Source organism: Panthera tigris, chromosome D3 (assembly GCF_018350195.1).
Source record: "Panthera tigris isolate Pti1 chromosome D3, P.tigris_Pti1_mat1.1, whole genome shotgun sequence".
Lineage (NCBI taxonomy): Eukaryota > Metazoa > Chordata > Mammalia > Carnivora > Felidae > Panthera > Panthera tigris.
This window is the reverse complement of record NC_056671.1, coordinates 32,812,941-32,832,338: the sequence shown is the minus strand read 5'-3', so window position 1 is coordinate 32,832,338 and position 19,398 is coordinate 32,812,941. Positions and strand designations below refer to the sequence as shown.

The following is a 19,398-nucleotide window of genomic DNA, read 5'->3' as shown; positions in this document are numbered from 1 at the left end:
CGATTAGCAAGGCTTAAACTCACTTAGAAAGTGGATTATGTGTCATGATTTCAAATCTTTACCCGTCCTTCTTATTTAAAGCTCACACGTCATAGTCGTGCTGTGTTTTGCCAATAAACATGTATTTAGTGGGGGTAGGAACCATCGCCTCCTTGCTTGCCATGGCATTTGCCACAGAGTTCTGCTCCAAGATGTGTACTGTGATCACCAAGGTAATTGCCGCACACTCAGCACTGTACTTAGGACTGTGAGTTATGCAAAGTTACGCAAAGATTGTAGCCGCAGGAAACCTACGACTTAGTGAAGAAACAAGACGTACGTACAGCAAGCTATGGTATGTGCTATAGAATTAATGAGCCACACAGTGTTGTATAATTTAATGCTACCTCCTGCGGGATAGACTAGAAATTCTGTAGCCACTCAGAGAAGATTCCTAAGGACAGTAGGGCTCAGACCACAGGCGTCGTGTGGTGGGGCTACTTCCTGGGAGAATAGTGTTTTCATTAGCAGAGCAGCAAGAGCTACGGACCGAGTTGGGAAAAACCAGCCTAGCTGAAGTCAAGGTGGGTGTTGAAAGGAGATGGAGAGTTAGGGAGACAGGACAGAGGCTGCCAACCCAGCTGGAACACTTACTATTCATTTTATTAAAAAATCGGGCACACTGTGGATTTGGAACAAGGCTTCTGGGAGACGGAACAGAAGAACGCAGACAGGAAGAGACATTGTCAGTCCACGGAATCACACGTGCACTCACTTGGTCAGGAAGCACACGCCCATCACAAAATCAGGATCCATCTGCCAGTGTAGCTCCTTCGTTGTCCTGATGGACTGTGGGAGCCATGAGCTTGGCTGGAGCCTAAGGTGAGCCCAGGGTCTACCGACTTGGCTTCATGGTGTTTAAAAAAAGGAAAGAATGTCATCTTTTAGCTTAAGTAGTGAAATCACAGTTGTGGCAGTCAATTTGTTACACATGCACATAATTACTTAGTGTTTAAAGAAGTATTAGTAGTCAGAACTATGTTCAGGCTAATTGTGTCTTTTTTCATTCTATAAAGCATGTAAAATGTAGGAAGAGAAAAGATAAACAGCCACTCATTTCCATTTGAACTTGCTTATCCCACATTGAAGTGAAATGAACCTTACCAAAATCTTGTTTATCCTATGTGTTTATCCACATACACATCTAACTCTCACACACACACACACACACACACACACACACACACACAGGCTGAATCATGCACAAAGTATTACGTAAGTTGTGAACATTGTTTTAAACATATTACACTTATGGGGCGCCTGGGTGGCTCAGTCAGTTAAGAATCTGGCTCTTGATTTCGACTCAGGTTATTATCCCAGGGTCATGGGATCGAGCCCCATGTCAGGCTCCATGCTGAACATGGAGCCTGCTTAAGATTCTCTCTCTCTCTCTCTCTCTCTCCCTCTCTCTCTCTCCCTCCCTCTGTTCTTCTCCCCCACTAATGCACACACCCTCTCTCTATATATAAAATAAAATAAAATAAAATGTTACACTTAGTGCAATGATAATTCTTCAAAAATATCTGAAAAGAATGAAAACTTTTCACGGCAAAAACTCCTCCTACAGTTCTCTCTGAAAAAGGAAAACAGACATTTTCTCCTTATTTTTTCCCCCTTTTATTATCATCCATCAGATAGGAGAGTGATGTTTGGTTTCAAAAATGAGTTTTACCATCCATGATTCTTGATTGGGTTCTAGAACCATTTACACAATCTCAGTCAAATGAGTATTTGTAAAAAACAAAAATTGCTACTTGAGTTTTCATTTTAATCAAAACTAATGTTAGCAGTTTTATGGAATTATTACCAGGTTTCATTTGTTTTTATCCGTAGCAGCATATTCATTACCCTAAAGAATACCTTTAGCGAGAATACGACTGATTTGAGAAATTATTGGGAGAACCCTAACCCCTCTTTCTCAAGCTTCCTCTCCTTACCCAGTCTCCTCTAAATTTTTACATTATTTAAATGTTCGATTGCTTTGCATTTTAAATGATGACATATCATAACCAAGTACTCGTTTTTAAATTTCTTTAGGTTATTTAAAATAATTCTTAAAACGTTGTATTTTTATTTGTTTTGGTGAAACTATGTAATCACTTACCCAAGAAACTCAAAGGACATCAACTGGCATCTTTGTCTGCTTGAAGGAATTAAGCTGATAAAGAAGATCATTGTTAAAAGTTATCTTTAATAAGTAGTACATCATATCATGTGAATTTCTCTCCTTTACTAGAAGATAATTATCTTTCAAATTACCCATTATCAGTTTTCTCTGAATAAGCGTTCAATGCAGTTTTTCAAGAATGGTTACCTGGTATGTCAGGAACTGGGGTAAATACTGGAAATGCCAAGGTACATTTTTGTGTGTCCAGAAGGAGTTTAAATAAACAACTAGGACACGTTGAGGTATGTTGTCTATGCAGAGGAGGGTCGGATTGGCCTGTTAGGGAGCAGTTGGTGGCCCTGTCCCAGGGAAGGTGAGACCTGGACCAGACCTCAGAATGAACGAGTTTGGCAGGTAGACCAGGGATGGAGGGGAGTGGTGCCAGAGCACCTTGTACAAATCATGAAACATCCGCGGAGTCCTGCTCACAACAGGAATGGAGAAAGAGAGTCTAGACCTGCAGAAATATCCTGGTGAGATGTTCTTATAGTCATGGCTGTCTTGGAGCTGAGTTCTAGGTAATTCAACTGGAGACTTTTATACTTACTCCAGTGTAAGATTTTATAGTGTAAGGGTTATGGTAGAAATAAATAAAAACAACTGCACAGATAATAGAAAAGAATTACAAGAACTTCAGAAAATGTATGAGCTTCATTGAAAAGATTGCTTTAAATGGTCCAAGCTAATTTCACTGAGGATAAAGTTGAAACTACTTTGTATTTAAGCCAAATTATTTTTCATGAGACCAAGAAATTTGGGAGATTAACTCTTTCCAGGGTGTCTGTTTCCAGTACTTGCTCTGTACTCGGCACTACTCTTGTCCCAATAGATCATGGGTCATATGCAGTTGACTTCTTCACTTCATTTTGACCACACCTCCTTTTCTCTACTCCTTTTTTTTTTTTTTTACTATTTCTTTTTGAGAGAGAGAGAGAGAGAGAAACAGAGCATGAGTGGGGGAGGTGTAGAGAGAGAGGGAGACACAGAATCTGAAGCAGGTTCCAGGCTCTGAGCTGTCAGCACAGAGCCTGACGCAGGGCTCAAACCCGTGAACCATGAGATCATGACCTGAGCTAAAGTCGGACGCTTAACCGACTGAACCACCCAGGTGCCCCATCCTTCTCTCCACTCTTATTTTGACTTCTTGATTCTTAGCATTTCAGCTGGAAGCGGACTTAAGTGTGTCTAGTCTAGCCTTAAGTGTGAACTTACTTAAAGATGAGCAAGATGTGACAGCAGAACCTTAAGAGACTTGTCTAGGGTCTTCCAAATGTGTTGACCCAGAGGTCAAGCCAGGACTAGACACAGAGTCTCCTAATTCCTCATTTGCTTTTCATCTTATTGGCTTCATTATGTATGGTCCAGATCTGCATTTATATAGAAGACTTGTATTACCTATTAGATTGAATAATAAGAAATTGCCAGTGGGACGACATCAAACTAAGAGGTTTTTACACAGAAAAGGAAGCCATCGACAGAACAGAATATTTCAACGAAATGAAAAGGCAACTAACTGAATGGAAGAAGAGATTTGCAACTGATATCACTGATAAGGGGTTAATATCCAAAATATATAAAGAATTCACACAACTCAACACACACAAAAATTTAATTAAAAAATAGAGGATGGGGTGCCTGGGTGGCTCAGTGGGTTGAGTGTCCGACTTTGGCTCAGGTCATGATCTCACGGTTTGTGGGTTCAAGCCCCATATCGGGCCCTGTGCTGACAGCTTGAAGCCTGGAGCCTGCTTAGGTTTCTGTGTCTCCCTCACTCTCTGCCCCTCCCCTGCTTGTTCTCTCTCTCTCTCTTTCTCAAAAATAAATTTAAAAAAAAAAACTTAAAAAAAATAGAGGATTTGAATAGACATGTCTCCAGAGACATCCAGATGGCCAAAAGACACATGTAAACATGCACAACAGCACTCATCATCAGGGGAATGGAAATCAAAACCACAAATATCACCTCATACTTGTCTGAATGGCTATTACCAAAAAGACAAGAAATACCAGATGTTGGTGAGGATGTGGAGAAAAGGGAGTCCTCATATACTGTTCGTGGTAATGCAGACTGGTACAGCCACTATGGAAGGGGTATGGAGGGTCTTCAAAAAGTTAAAAATAGAACTACCCTATGATCTAGCAGTTCCACTTCTGAGTGTTTATCTGAAGAAAACAAAAACACTAATTTAAAAAGATACATGCACCACTGTGTTTATTGCAGCATTATTTACAATAGCGAAGATACGGGAGCAACTTAGGTGTCCGTGAATAGATGAAAGGATAAACTATGGAATATTACTCAGCCATGAAAAGATGAGATCTTGCTCTTTGTGACAACCTGGATGGATCTAGAGGGCAGCATTATGCTGATTGAAGTAAGTCAGAGAAAGACAAATACAACTTCACTCACATGTGGAATCTAAAAAACAAAGCAAATAAACAAAACAAAACAGAAACAGACTTATAGATACCAAGAACAATGTGATGTTTGGCAGAGTGGAGAGGAGGGAGGTCGGGGGGGAATGGACGAAACAGGAGAAGGGGGTTAAAATGTCCAGTTGTAAAATAAATAGGACAGATTATAGGAAGAGGGATTGCCAGTATGCGGCCATTTTTGACGTACAATATGCAGTTTCCTGTGGTTTAACCTTACGGATTGGGTGTCGCCGACCAGCCTTCAGTCCCTTATATGCCCAGGGCCCCGATGAGGGGCACCATCAGTGGCCAGGTTGCAGCAGGGCAAGGTTCTTTCCTAAGCCTTCCAAGGAGCCTGTGGGCCAAGAGGTGGCAAATCCTCCCGTCCCCCCTCCCCGTCGGTGTCCCTGTTTCCCCCGCCCTGATGCATTTGGTCAGCGCTGCCTCAGTGCTTATTTGGTCCACGTTACACATCCTTGATGGCTGAGGATGTGACATGTTTGCTTGTTTACAGTCGTAACAGCGAGAACTTCAAGCAGTTTAAAGGATTTTGTGTGAAGTCACCCTGAAAGAGTCTCAGTACATGTTGGGGGTGGGAGATAAACAGGATGGTGTGCTCTGTGTAATCAGTCTCTGAACTCGTTCTCTTACTCAGCTTGGTATCCTTTCTTCAGGCTCTTTTTTTTTTTTTCTTGAAAAGAAAGGAAGCAAAATTGCACCAGAAATCTAATTATAATAGCTCTACATATATAGTTCCATTAAAACAGGGGTGCCTGGGTAGCTCAGTCAGTTAAGCCTCCGACTTGGGCTCAGGTCATGCTCTCATGGCTCATAAGTTCGAGCCCCATGTCGGGCTCTGTGTTGACGGCTCAGAGCCTGGAGCCTGCTTCAGATTCTGTGGCTCCCTTTCTCTCTGCCCCTCCCCCACTGCATGCGCGTGCTCGCGCGCTCTCTCTCTCTCTCTCTCTCTCTCAAAAAATAAACAAAAACTACAATTGTATGTGAGTCATTTTGGTGACTAGAGGAAACTCCTTAAATGTTATGGAGACTCTTGTCTTATCTCTGTCGTCTACTATATAACCTCGGGTGATTTAAATGACATTTCTGTGCTCAGTTTTCTCATCTTAAAATGAGGATAATAATAATAATAATAATGCCTACCTTGTGATGGAAATGAAATACACTAATGCATCTCAGTGCTTGCCACTGTGGCTGGCATCCTGCAAGCTTCCAACAGATGTTAGCTGTTATCTAATAGCCTTTCTGGTGGCATTTATTTGACGTTGCCAAGTGCTGAAGCTTTGGAAACTTCGCTTAGGGATTTTGCTGTCAGATACCTGTGCACCAGAAACACGCAGAGTACTGTTGCTCCCCGGGGGGAGGTGGGGAGACGCTGCCCCCACTCTCTCCAGAGAGACAGTGCAGTGCTTGGGATCCTTGCTGAATTCCTGAGACCAGCAGGGCCCTCAGGAGCAGGGCGGTAGGAGCTGTCACCGACATGGGACAGCGCCCATGCACCGCCCCCCCCCCCCCCCCCCGCCGTCAGATGCGTGCACTGCGCCCAGGCTGCCTGGCACTTCTGGGAGCCACCCCAGAGCCAGCGTGGCTCCCAATGAAGGGTCAGGCTGTGCTGTGTGCAGAGGACTGTCTCTCTTCTGTACCTTTTCAAGGCTTGGGGTTGTACGGGAAGAGCTAAAAATACTATATGCTGCAGAAAATGTTTTCATCTGGAGTAAATTATATAGTTTAGATGAAAATATAAGAAAAATCAAATTGGAATCTTAAAATGCATGATACCTAACCAAAAAAATTTTCTGCCCCTCACTTTTCACTTTATCATATATATATATACACACATATATATGCGTATATATATACGCATATATATGTGTGTATATATATGTGTGTATATATATATATATATATATATTTTAGTGATGTTGGTAACTTGAGTTGGTAGCAATGAAAATAACGAGTAACGCTCATGCAACTCTGCACGCCAAGTGCTGCCCTAGGTTGTGTGTCCACAGCAGCACTCTGGGGTGGCCGCTGCTCTCCCCACTTCACACATGAGGACACACAAGTACAGAGAAGCAGGTGACGTGCCCAGGGGGCCATGGAGCTGGTGGGCACGTGGTTCAGGTCAGGAACCCAGGGGGGTCTGACTCCAGAGCCTGTCGTGTCACCTTCCTGGGCTCAGGGACCGCTGGTCCACGTCACACGCTGAATCAGCCTGATTTCAGCCGCAGGGTGTGACTTGAGCAGGGTGTCCCTCATTTTGATCTTTGTTTTCAGAGTTGAGGTCGATGAAACTTGGTGACGCATTTGTACGTCTCAGAGAAGACGTAAGCAGTATATGAGCGGGGTCCTATATCTGACTACATGATAGTCTGTCTGGGGGTGGGCAGGGTCCCCCCAGCCGGGGCCATCGTTCACTTCCTCATCTGAGAGGTGACAGCTCTTCCCACAGCACAGGCCTGGCTGCTTTCTCTCGGGAGAGCCCAGTGTGTAGGCAGAGACCTCCTCCTGCATCTGCCCTTGACTGGGGCTTCTTTCTGGTTCTTGATCACTGAAGACGAACCTTCTGCCTTAAAGGAACCGCCTGTATCATTTCCCCACTCTGAGGGAGGGGAATAGCCAACTGCTGACACTCACGGTGATGGTGACGGTGGAGAGGGTGGCCAGGCTGGGTTTGCTCCAAGTCCCCATGGCTTAACCATCCTCACATGAAAACATCTTCAAGCCATTGGTTTGGGTATCGCTGAATACTTAGCTTTGCAGCACACACCATTCTGAGGTTGTACGTAGATTATCTCATTACACACACACACACACACACACACACACACACACACACACCTATGAGGTAGCCACCATTACAAACCCCGTGAAGTGGATGAGGGGGTTCAGTGGAATAACTGGCCCCACATCACATAGCTCATGCTTGGAGGGCTGCTACTTGCCTCTAAAGCCTGCACTCTAAGCCTTAACGTCCAAGAGTCTGTCTACGACCGAAACCCTAAGCCTGTATCAGATTGGAAATTAAGAAGGGGCACCTGGGTGGCTCAGTGGGTTGAGTGTCCGACTTCAGCTTAAATCATGATCTCATGGTTCATGAGTTCAAGCCCCACATTGGGCTCACTGCTGTCAGCTTTGGATCCTCTGTCTCCCGCTCCCTCTGCCCCCCTGCCCAAAATAAATAAACCTTAAAAAAAAAAAAAAGTACTACAGGGGCGTGTGGGTGGCTCAGTCAGTTGAGTGTCCAACTTCAGTTCAGGTCATGATCTCGTGGTTTGTGGGTTCCAGCCCCGTGTGGGTTTCTGTGCTGACAGCTCAGAGCCTGGAGCCTGCTTCGGATTCTGTGTCTCCCTCTCTCTCTACCCCTCCCCTGCTCATGCTCCATCTCTCTCTCTCTCTCTCAAAAATAAATAAACGTTAAAAAAAAAAGTACTATGAGCAACTGGGAAAAAAAGACAGAAATGAGTAGAACATATGCATAAGAACTCAAAAAACAAATCCTCTGAGACATCCTATGTAGGAACAGATTCCCTTGGGTGTCACTTGTCTGTGTCAGATACAATAATTGATTGATACTCATAATCTATATCCTGAGTCTTTAAGAAGCAAGAAGTGAAACACCAGACTTTCAAGAAGGCAAGGATATATGGACCGCTTCAGAAAGATTTCTATCCAAAAGTCATTGATATGGGGAAAATATGTTTTGCTGAAAAAGTTAAACCCATGAGTATCTAGAAATCTTTGATTTGGATTGATAGGCTGTTTGGAATCTTGTTAACTGTTGGTTTTACCTAAGGTTTAACTGTCATAGTTAACGCCCAGAGAGGAGAGTCTGGATGGAAGTGACGTATAACCTATCCATCCGTTGTCATGGTCTAGTGATGTCTAAAAATCAACAGCTTTGGCTTCTAGAATTGCTCTTTGTTTATTAGAATCTTGTTTTTCAATACAGTTCTGTAGGATTCACATTTTTGCTGCTGTTTCATTAGCTACTTTTCTCGTTCTTAAATTCAGGTACCCATGTTGTTCTTTTGATTTCTCTAGCCACTCTTGTTTTGATTATACAAAATGTTATTTAGATAACAACCTTATTCTAATTAGCTCATTAGGAAAAAAAATTCCATACTCTTGAGAAAAGAAGTTTTTTTTTATGTAAAGAGTATGTTAATGAAGAGAGGGTTCACATTTTTTAAAATTCTTTTAGTGTTTATTTATTTTTGAAACAGAGAGAGCGTGAGCGGGGGACGGGCAGATAGAGAGGGAAACACAGAATCCCAAGCAGGCTCCAGGCTCTGAGCTGGCAGCTCAGAGCCCGATGTGGGGCCCGAACTTGTGAACTGTGAGATCATGACCTGAGCCGAAGTCAGACGCTTAACCTACTGAGCCATGTAGACGCCTGGGGTTCAAATCTTATAAGAGCAACACTTTCTGGTGTGTTTAATAAGAAGAGAGAACTCCTATGATAAGATTTTAAAACTTAGAAATACTACAATATTCTTTTCATCCTTTGGCTTTGTTGAAAACATTAAAGTAATTTTGTTGAGAATTTACTTTTCATCACTAAGACTTGTTACTGGATCATGGGCTGTAGGTTCCTTCACGGTTTGTCAAACTTCTTCATCTGTTATTCTGATAGTCACTTGTGCCTGCCAGGAGGGCACCCCAAAAATGAAACCTCAAAAACAAGTAAATCATAAAAGCATAAAGGATGTATCAAAATAAAAAGCCATTTTGCTGGGGTGCCTGGGTGACTCAGTTAAGCGTCCGACTCGATTTTAGCTCAGGTCCTGACTGTCATCACAGTCATGAGATAGAGCCCCAGGTCAGGCTGTATGCTGACAGCCCAGAGGCTGCTTGGGATGTTCTCTCTCTCTCTTTCTGTCTCTCAAAATAGATAAACAAAAAAATACTTTCAAAAAAATCCCTTTTACTTTTCCTCATCATTAGGAATCAGAAGGCCAAATGCATTTTTATTTACTCTTCTTTTCCCTTAATCCTCTTATAAAAACTCAGTGTATGATGTGCTTGTGTAAGTTCAGAGAATTCTGAAGAGTCAGAGATGAGAAGCAAGAATCCTGGGGAGGGGGTAGGATTTCCCCAAGTTCATGGCATGACTAACAGTGACAGCCCTTTCTTCTGGGATCAATATTCTTCCTAGTCGTGTGTCAGATGACACGGAATTAGTGAGAATTTCTCACTTTAAAGTACAATGAACCATACAGCTTAAAATCACACTCAATTCCCCATTATTCCAGCTGACCTACTTCAGGAGCTCGGTTCATCTGGCACCTTCTGTGTCTGTGAAGGCCTGGGCAACAGGTATTCAGACTGCTACTGTTTCATTTCATACTACCGTGTATTCAGAATACAGCAAATGATTTGTCACAAGACCTCTAAGAGAGGCATATAAACGAAGAGATCTATGAATCTAAGCAACGTGTTCATTTGAACGGTGCATTTGGAATGGGAAGGGCATGCTCACGAAAAGCGTCTTCAAATCCGAGTAAGAATGACGAGACGATAGAACAATGTGTTGCTCTGCCTGTAATATAATTAGCGTCTGGAAATTTTCCCCCCCGCATCCCTCTCTTCAGTCTCTTCTTTGCAAGTTGCTGAATCAAAACCCAGTAGGTAAGCTGGACGGGCCCGTTTCCCTGTTGTGAAGGTTGCCAAAGATTTCAGCCTTCCCAGAAGAACAGGTGCTTCTGTGCTCACTGAGGGCTTCAGACACACATGCTCACTTAATGCTCACCACAACCCAGCAGGGGGGACTCTTGGTGTCCCGTCTTCTATAGACCAGGAGACTGCAGTGCAGGAAGGAGGGCCACACCACTAGTCAGTGGTGGGTTCAGGTCCGGAGCCTGTCTGCATATCTTCACACTGCTGCCTCTGGCCCCAGAATCTACACCTCCCTACCAGCTCGTCTGGTACCTGAGATTCCCATTTACTGGCTTGCTTCCCACAGATGCCGGTGTTGCCTCCAAACACGTTATTCAGGAAAGGACTGTCACCGCCACCCATGACGTAGATAACGGGACTAGTGACTGTTGAGGCAGGGAAAAGAGCAGCTGTTTAGTTACCTGCCTTCGGAATGGAAAAGGTTTTCTTTTGACCCATCCTTGGGACAGATGAACATAGTTCAGTATCAAAGAAGAGTTGAATTCTCTGGAATGTCTGAACCCTGACCCATCTGTGGTTCTATAGACAAGGTTACTTTTGTGTCCACATTAAGTTCCGTTTATTTTCCCAGTAATTTTAATTTAGTTTCAGTTATTTCTTCAAAAATGCTGCTAACTGTAGACCGAGTGAGCATCCCCTAGATCGTTATGCCAATATTCAGAGCCTGGAGTCACATCTGCAGAGGCAGGGTGATGTGACAGAGAAGCTCTGTAGGAGGGGGCTTGGCTTCTCCTCCCCTCAGTGAGTACAAGCAAAACATCACTCAATATCTGGGGGTATTGTCACATCATCTGTAAAAATGGATGCCAAGCAAGGTGATCCCTGAAAGGCCGGTTCAGCTCTAAGAACCAGTAGAATTATGACAACGATACTATTTAAGCAATGCAATAGGAACACTGGTGAAAATTCATAGAGAAAGTAAAAATCCCTTTTCTCAAGAACCTATTTTTATCAGTTGCCATCATGAATCAGGAGACACACTGACTGTTGACTATGGAAAGAACTAGAAACAGTGTGTAGATGTCGCAGGGGGACCTGTTCTTCCTAGCCCAGTAACCGTGGCATTGGTTGGTGGCACAGAGACAAACACACTTTGGGTTGGAGAATGACGTCTCATGCTATTGCCAAATGTAGGGCAAAAGATTACAAGCAATCGTTATGATGGAAGCAACTTTCTTGTTTACCAAATCTGTACCTTTAGTAGTTTGCCATTAGTAGTTTGCCATCCTCAGTTTATATTATTAGGTCTCTTCAAGTTTCAAGTATGTGGTATCCTTATTATGACCCATCACTGCCCTTGACAGATAGTGAGATTTCTTGGTGGACACTGGCTGGAATAAGTCCTCTGATGAAGTGCCACTCTTACACAGAGCGACCTGCTGACAGGAGCTTGTGTGGCAGGGGCTCCACCTCCTGTAACAGCATAAGAGGGGGAAATGACCTGGAATCACAGAGCATTCTTTCAGTTCATTGTGACCTACCTCCAGCTATTCTGTAGCTAATAGTCACTCAGGTTTTTTATAGGAGCAAAAATGCAGGTAGATAAAGGGAAGTGTGGGAATGACCGGATCATTCACTCATTCAAGTAGAATTTCCAGAGGTCAAGTCTAGGATGGCCTGGAAACTGGATATCACAGTCCCTGCCCTGAAGGACAGTGCATCGGCCAAACTTTTGCTGAAAGTCAGCCATTTTCACTTGAATACGCCTGCAGTTTTATTCATTTCCCTGCATCCTACTGGAAAAATTTAAAAATTTAGTCAGGAACAGAGATCAAGGGGCAAAGTGTCAACCAGGCGTTCTTTTTCCACTCACTTGAAGGATTCTTCGGCTTACTGCATCTCAACGGCTTTCACGTTGAGAAAGGCCTTCAATAAATATGTCGTTGTGGGAATACATACACCATTAGAACATTGATCGTTGACTCACTTCGTGCCTTTTTACAGTGTTTGGTTGTGTAGTTTTTTTCTTTCTTAGAGTCTCAGGTGGTTTGTGTTACCTTTTTGGTTGTACTATAAAAAGATCTCTGTGATCAGTTTCTATTCTCAATTTTTCTAACTTCTTTTCATGTGCTGTTACATAAAATTATTCAGTAGGGACTCGAAACCAGTCCCTGAGGTTGAGGGAATTTTCCGTCATCACATTCCTGCTCTCTTATCCAGAAGTTTAGCCTTGTGTACTGTTTTTACATATGTGAATCCTGATACATAGGCCTTCTTTTAGAGCGCATATCTAAAATTTCTTATTATGCCCCTTCTACCTAGAAAAGAATAAGTTTTGTCAAGTTGAAGATGTGCTAACTCTGGATCTTTAAATATTTCAAGGTCTTCAAAAAAATAAATTCTTGCGGTTATGTTGCAGGAAACTCCTTAGCTCCTTTTTTTAAGTTTATTTATTTATTTTGAGAGAGAAAGTGCATGTAAGTGGGGAAGGGACGGGGGGGGGGGGGGGGGGGGAGAGGGAGAATCCCAAGCAAGCTCTGCACTGTCAGCACCAAGCGCTAGGCGGGGCTCAAACCCACAAATCGTGAGATCATGATTTGAGCCAAAGCCAAGAGTTGGACACTTAACCAACTGAGCCACCCAGGCACCTCAAGGAAGCTTTAGCTCCTTAAAATAAAAATATTCTAGCTATATGGAAGATGAATGTCCTGTCTAAACAGTTTTTCAAAATTATTCCAATCAACCCCAGTGAAGTGTGGTACAGTGAACCCAAGATTAAAAAGACTGGAGTCAGTTCTTGGCCAGACACAGTCTCTCAGCCAACTTGCCTTTGAATTTTCCAATCTGTACGATGGGGATAGTCATACCTACTTCATGGAGTTGTGCTGGGAAATGAATTAGATCTCATGCATGAAAAAGCTTGGTAAGTTAAACATACACACGCAAACACACACACACACACACACACACACGATGTAAATTATTATTATATAGATGTTATTACTGTTGGCTAAGTTCAAATGCCAGCACCAGAAAGGGACTTGAATTACAATAAAAATTAGCAGGAAACACAAAGACGTATACAATCCTGACAACTCCATGCCAAACCTGGAAGACCTAACTAAGCCTCACCAAGGTGTGAATGACTGATAGCAGACTACTAACATGTTACCTCTACCAGGTATCTTTGCATTTTAACCAACTCAGAGCCCGTGGTACTGGAGCGATAGTCTACAAGTTAAATTTTAAATATCAACCGATAAAAACTGAGAACAAACTGAGGGTTGATGGGGGGTGGGAGGGAGGGCAGGGTGGGAGGGAGGGCAGGGTGGGTGATGGGTATTGAGGAGGGCACCTTTTGGGATGAGCACTGGGTGTTGTATGGAAACCAATTTGACAGTAAATTTCATATATTAAAAAATAAAAAAAAAATAAAAATAAAAATAAAAAAAAAATAAATAAATAAATATCAACCGATAGGGGCGCCTGGGTGGCTCAGTCGGTTAAGCATCCTACTTTGGCTCAGGTCATGATCTCACGGTCCATTAGTTCGAGCCCTGCGTCGGGGTCTGTGCTGACAGCTCAGAGCCTGTAGCCTGCTTTGGATTCTGTGTCTCCCTCTCTCTCTGCCCCTCCCCTGCTCATGCTCTGTCTCTATCTCAAAAATAAATAAAACATTAAAAAGAAATTTTTTTAATAAAAAAAAAATAAATATCAACCAGTAAATGACAGAAACTTATGAGTGATCTTTACGGCTGTTTCAAATTAAGACTTTGGGTTGGGAGTGTGGTTTGGCTGTGACTCCTGTCACCCCACTGATCCCCAGGGTTGATTTGACTGATCACACTGGCTAGGGGGTGTCCCTTTCCTTCCTCACTGCTCCATGCACGTCCCTACTTATCACAGAGGACAACCTTCTCCCACAGAGGAGGACCATTCGTTGGTCAAGGATGTACAAGCATCCGTGTTCCTCTGCTAGAACCTCCAAATAAGTTCTCAAAGTAAGACTTCCAGTGTAGGGAAAAGGTCTTTTATTTTGCCTTACTGACATTTACTCTTATATGCATCTTTTCAACATGCCATACCTGTGGTCCTTACAAATAAAACATTCTCTGTCTTATACATTAAAAAATGGACTTAGAAGGGCACCTGGGTGGCTCTGTCAGTTAAGCATCTGACTCTTGATCTCGGCTCATGGTCATGATCTCATGGTTCATGGGTTCGAGCCCCACATCGGGCTCTGTGCTAACAGTGTGAAGCCTGCTTGGGATTCTTTCTCTCCCTCTCTCTCTCCCCCACCCCCAGTCTTTCTGTCTCTCAAAATAAATAAACTTTAAAAATAAAAAATAAATTTAAAAATTGGACTTAGAGGGGTGCCTGAGTGACTCAGTCAGTTAAGTGTCCAATTTTAGCTCAGGTCATGACCTCACAGCTTGTGAGTTCAAGCCTGGCATCAGGCTCTGTGCTGACAGCTCAGAGCCTGGAGCCTGCTTCGGATTCTGTGTCTCCCTCTGTCTCTGCCCCTTCCCTGCTCACTCTCTCAGAAATAAACACATTAAAAAAATTATTTCAAAAATGTAGAATTCTGAGGTTGCCATGTATCTTATAATCGATATGCACATTTAATGTGATAGCATTCTTCTCCCATACTCCCCCATACCCTCAAAAGTCTATTATTAAAACATAGAACCTCAAGAATGGAGAAAATACAGCATTTTGTGAAAAATTAAACATCAGATTGCTTTGAAAAAAGAGAAGAGCAGTCGTAAACATTTCCTTGGCTAATTGCATAATTCTTTAAAAAAACATCATTTTACATAATGTACAAATTACAGAGTTCTTTGAAGATAAATTTTGTCTTTTGTGAGGATGGTAAAGTACTTTGTGATTTATATATAATTTATATTTTATATATATAAAGTGATTTGTATGTGTTATATTTGTAATTAAAGGGACTGAAAAGCTTTATTTGGTAAGTAACATGGGTAGGAAATTATGAATTGGACACAGTAGAATCGTCAAACTCCTGGGTCTTTGTTTATTTTGCCATTTTTAAGGAAAATCTAAGAAATACTGCTGCCAGAAGGGCAAGGATTACAGTGGATTTCAAAGTTAAATTTGTTTTAATAAATAAATGTTATCATTAGAAATGTGTAACAGGAAACATGTTTCAACATGTTATTCTTCAGAATAAATAGTGGTACTGTTAATCAGAACAAAAGACTGGAAATAACCAAATGCCCAGTAATAGGACGATGGATACATAATATGAGGAATAGCCATACAATGAAGTATGCAGCAGCTGAAATGAATGAATTACACCCATACCATAGCAGATGGATGGATCTCCGTATCTTAATGTTGAATGAAAAACTACAGTGTTGAAAGGTGATATATAATACAATACCCTTCTGTAAAGTTCAAAAATAAGCAAAATTAAATATCATATTGTTTCAGTATGCATATATTTGTGCTGAACTTTTTTAAAAGAGGAGAGAATGGTCATCACACTATTCAGGGTAGTGGAGAGGAGGCAGAGAAAGGGCATTTGGATGAGCACCTGGGTGAATGTCCATTATTGATCATGCCTAGTGTGGGGGAAGAGAGGGCGTTCATGGTGTTCACTGTATTATTTAACAAATAGATAATAAGATAAAAGAAGACCAGGTGAGAACTAACGGTGACCTTGTGTCATTAGCCAGTGCTATTCACCTGCAGTCCGCATTAAAAAGAAATTCGAGTTTTCTTCATTCATTGACATACATTCTTCTTTGTGTCATGCCCCATCTTAAAGGAAGATTTTACATAGATCATATGGAAGGGGCTAGGTGAGCATACTGCACAAGAAAAAGTCATAAATCTCGGGAATTTTATTTGAGATCTGGATTTATTGTCACAGATGGCAGTGCTTTCAGATTCGCTGGCACAGTTACTGAGGGTATTACCTTCATGAAAACAGACTCCAATTATGCAGAAGATGTGGTACAAAAATCGATGCTTGTAAAAGTAATTAACTATCATTGTGTAAATTTCATATCGCTTTCTATCAGTCATGCTTGCACTTAATCAGACTCCAGTTCCAGAGATGGATGCCTCTTCTATTTCTTTTTTATTATCAATATAATCCAAATTCTTTTAAAGGTAATTTAAACTTTCAACATTCAACACAAAGGGGGGTGGAGAGAAGGCTGCTCCCTGGAGCCAGGCTGCCTAAGTTTGGAGTCCAGCTCTGCCCTTCCCAGGGGAGCACCTCAGTATGCCTCAGTCTTTTCCTTTCAAAAATGGGTCCTACCTCACAGAGTTGTAGTGAGGATTAAATGAGTTAATATACATGAAAGATTGGGCTCAGTGTTTACACATTGTAAGTACTCCATATTCGCCATGCAGAAAAAAAAAATTTTAAATCAGACTTTTCATGTTATATGTTTGCAAAGCCAAGATATTCTGCTGAGCTCACAGTGACTGCATCATTACATGGAACTGTGGCCAGCACGTTTTTAATGAATGCATTCTCTAGACCCGCACTGAACAAATACAGAAAATGGAAATACCATGTGAATGACACGTGACAACCACATATGTAATTTTACATTTTCTAGTAGCCGTACTGTTCCAATGCCAAAAGGAACAAGTGAAATTTAATAATATATTTTACTTCACACAGTACATCCAAAAGACTGCTTCAGTGTGTAATTTTTAGAAATTATGGAACTATTTTAGAATCTTTTTGTGTAATCAGTCTTCAAAATCCAGTGTGTATGTTAATGTACAGCACACCTCAGTTTGAGCAAGCCACAGGTGAGGTGCTCAAAAGCCACCTGTCAGTAGTGGCTATAGGCAGGGCTGATCCAGAGGATGTGGGCAAGGAGACTAATGATTTCTTCTTAACTAGCCTCAGCATTAACGTTACTGACACACACGGGGTCAGATGGGAAGACCATTTGCGGCTGTTCGTGTGCTTCTCCAAACCCCACTGCACCTTTAGAAGGTGGAGGCTGTCGTGAAGGGAGACCCATCTTGGGTGGTGTTCACTAAGGAGTGGGCACAGCCTGGCCCTGGTAGCCATGCGTCCTCCTTTGCCCTCCAAGTGCTGACAAGAACATCTTACTCTTTTTTTTTTATTTTATTAATATTTTACTTATATTGAGTGAGGGGGGTAGGGCAGACAGAGAGGGAGACACAGAATCTGAAGCAGGCTCCATCCAGGCTCTGAGCTGTCAGCACAGAGTCCAATGTGGCACTCGAACCCACGAACCGTGAGATCATGACCTGAGCCGAAGTCAGACACTCAACCCACTGAGCCACCCAGGCACCCCTGAACCTCTTACTCTTGTAGAACCTTCTCTGTGACACTTTTCTGTCTTTAGGTCCATGGGTGAGGTGTCCAGCCAAATGGACGTGACCCCTTAATCCAGCTGACTGTTTCTAAATCTCCTATGCCAATACCATGGCCTGACATTGGGACTAAATCCAACCACCTGGCCCTTTTCCACATTGATGGGCGGTGTTGCTGACAGCCTTGTTCTCTGTGTACAGGTGTAACCGTGCCACCTTAGTTACTGAAAGCTGTAGTAAGCCTAATACTGTGCTCTCTCAATGTATTCTTGATGCCTTTGCTTACAAAGAGCCACAGGATTATGTATGGCTAGAGATTGTGGAGTTTTGTTCTTTCCGTTTTTCTTTTGTGCATGCACTTATTAGGGCATTTGGTAATTCACTGGTAACATACAGATTAGCATGTTACTTCTGAGACAAGAAATTGGATTCCGGTCTGTGCGTTTAAAATGACTGCGTTATGAATCTGAATGGGATGCACGAGGGAGAAAAATAAATCTTTTTCAGCCTCAGTGGAATGGGGAGAGAAAATAAGTCAGTACCTGATTTCTGAGCCTTAAAGGAACTCATTGTGCATGTTCTGTTTAATTCTGAGGCAGCTGTGCGGGCCTGGGTGTCCTGTACGTGAGGGAGTCAGAAAAGTGGGAGGAAATAATATGATTCACGGTGTACAGAGAAGTCAGGTTTAGAAAAAGGGAATAAACAAGAGGCATTACTCAGTCACTACTATTTAAAACTGAGAACCAGAAGACAATTAGCACAATAGTGTTTGAGGAGAGAAAGTTCTAGATATTGTAGCATTTTTAGTTCCTCTAAAGTCTGGAATTACTGTGATTCATACTCTTTGTCAAGCCCCACGCTCAGGTCCCGTCTCTTCTCAGCCATTTGAAATTTCTTCCCCTGCTTCAATCCAGAGAAGTCTGCTAGACGGGGTTTTGTGAGATTTGCCCCAGTGGAATTTGGAAATTAAGTCCAGAAAGCTGAAAGGTGAAAAGGTCCGTGGAAGCCGACGCGAAGCTTATGCAGGTGCACCCGGCTTCTGCCCATTCACGTGGTTCCAGCCCCTAGTGATCCTCTAGAGGCGGGGGGTGGGGGGGATTGGGGGGGGGGGGTTGTCCATACAGCAGATGGAAGTAGGAATGCTCCATAGTAAGTAGGAATGCCTCGACCCTCCCAACAAGTACAACAAATGGAAAATATAAAGGTCTAACAGTTAGAAGAAACAGGATGCGGGGCCACTCTGGAATTGTCAGCGCCAGTGCCCAGGAGCACTCCTCCCTGCAGCCCGGGCGCCGTGCGGGCCAGCAAGGACCGACCCGGTGCGGCCATGACCCTTCAAGAACTGTTGTCCAGGGAGCGCCCCATCCAGCCTTTCTAAGGGTTTTGTCTTTTCCCTCCCTAGCCTATAATCGATTCTCTTAGGTAAGAGAAGTCAGTGCCAGGGAATTTAAAAGCGAACTGCATTGTTTTAGTTTTGTGTTTTTGCCACACGTCTTTCCTAAATTGGGTCCAAGCTGGTGTACGTGAGGCCCTAAGGGGTCATTCTGACCAGAGCCCTCGTTTCGTTCCCTGCCTCCAGCGAAATGCCAGAGATTGCCTCGGCTCCGAATGGGTTACAGCGCCAGCTCAGCTCTGTGTCAAGCTGTTATTGAAGGTCTTTAAAGATTTCCACCCACCTTCCTCCCACTCTCCTGGCAAATGAAAGACATTTGAATTCCTCTCCCAAGGGAGGAAATTATGAAAGTGAAAGAAAAATGGCTGTTCCCTGTTCTCAAAAGGAGAGAGAAGAAAAGTGGGTTCTGCCC

At 42.8% G+C, this 19,398-nt stretch overlaps 1 protein-coding gene and 1 long non-coding RNA gene across 3 annotated transcripts in view; one reads left to right on the top strand and one right to left on the bottom strand.

Annotated features, from left to right (window-relative positions):
- GNAL (G protein subunit alpha L) overlaps positions 1 to 19,398 on the top strand; it is a 149,945-nt gene that overhangs the window by 56,332 nt on the left and 74,215 nt on the right. The window lies entirely within an intron of this gene.
- On the bottom strand, positions 660 to 11,723 carry LOC122232311. Its single transcript, XR_006209643.1, has 3 exons — positions 11,514 to 11,723; positions 2,144 to 2,197; positions 660 to 886 (listed from the first exon to the last, which is right to left on the bottom strand). It is a non-coding gene; the product is annotated as an uncharacterized LOC122232311 (long non-coding RNA).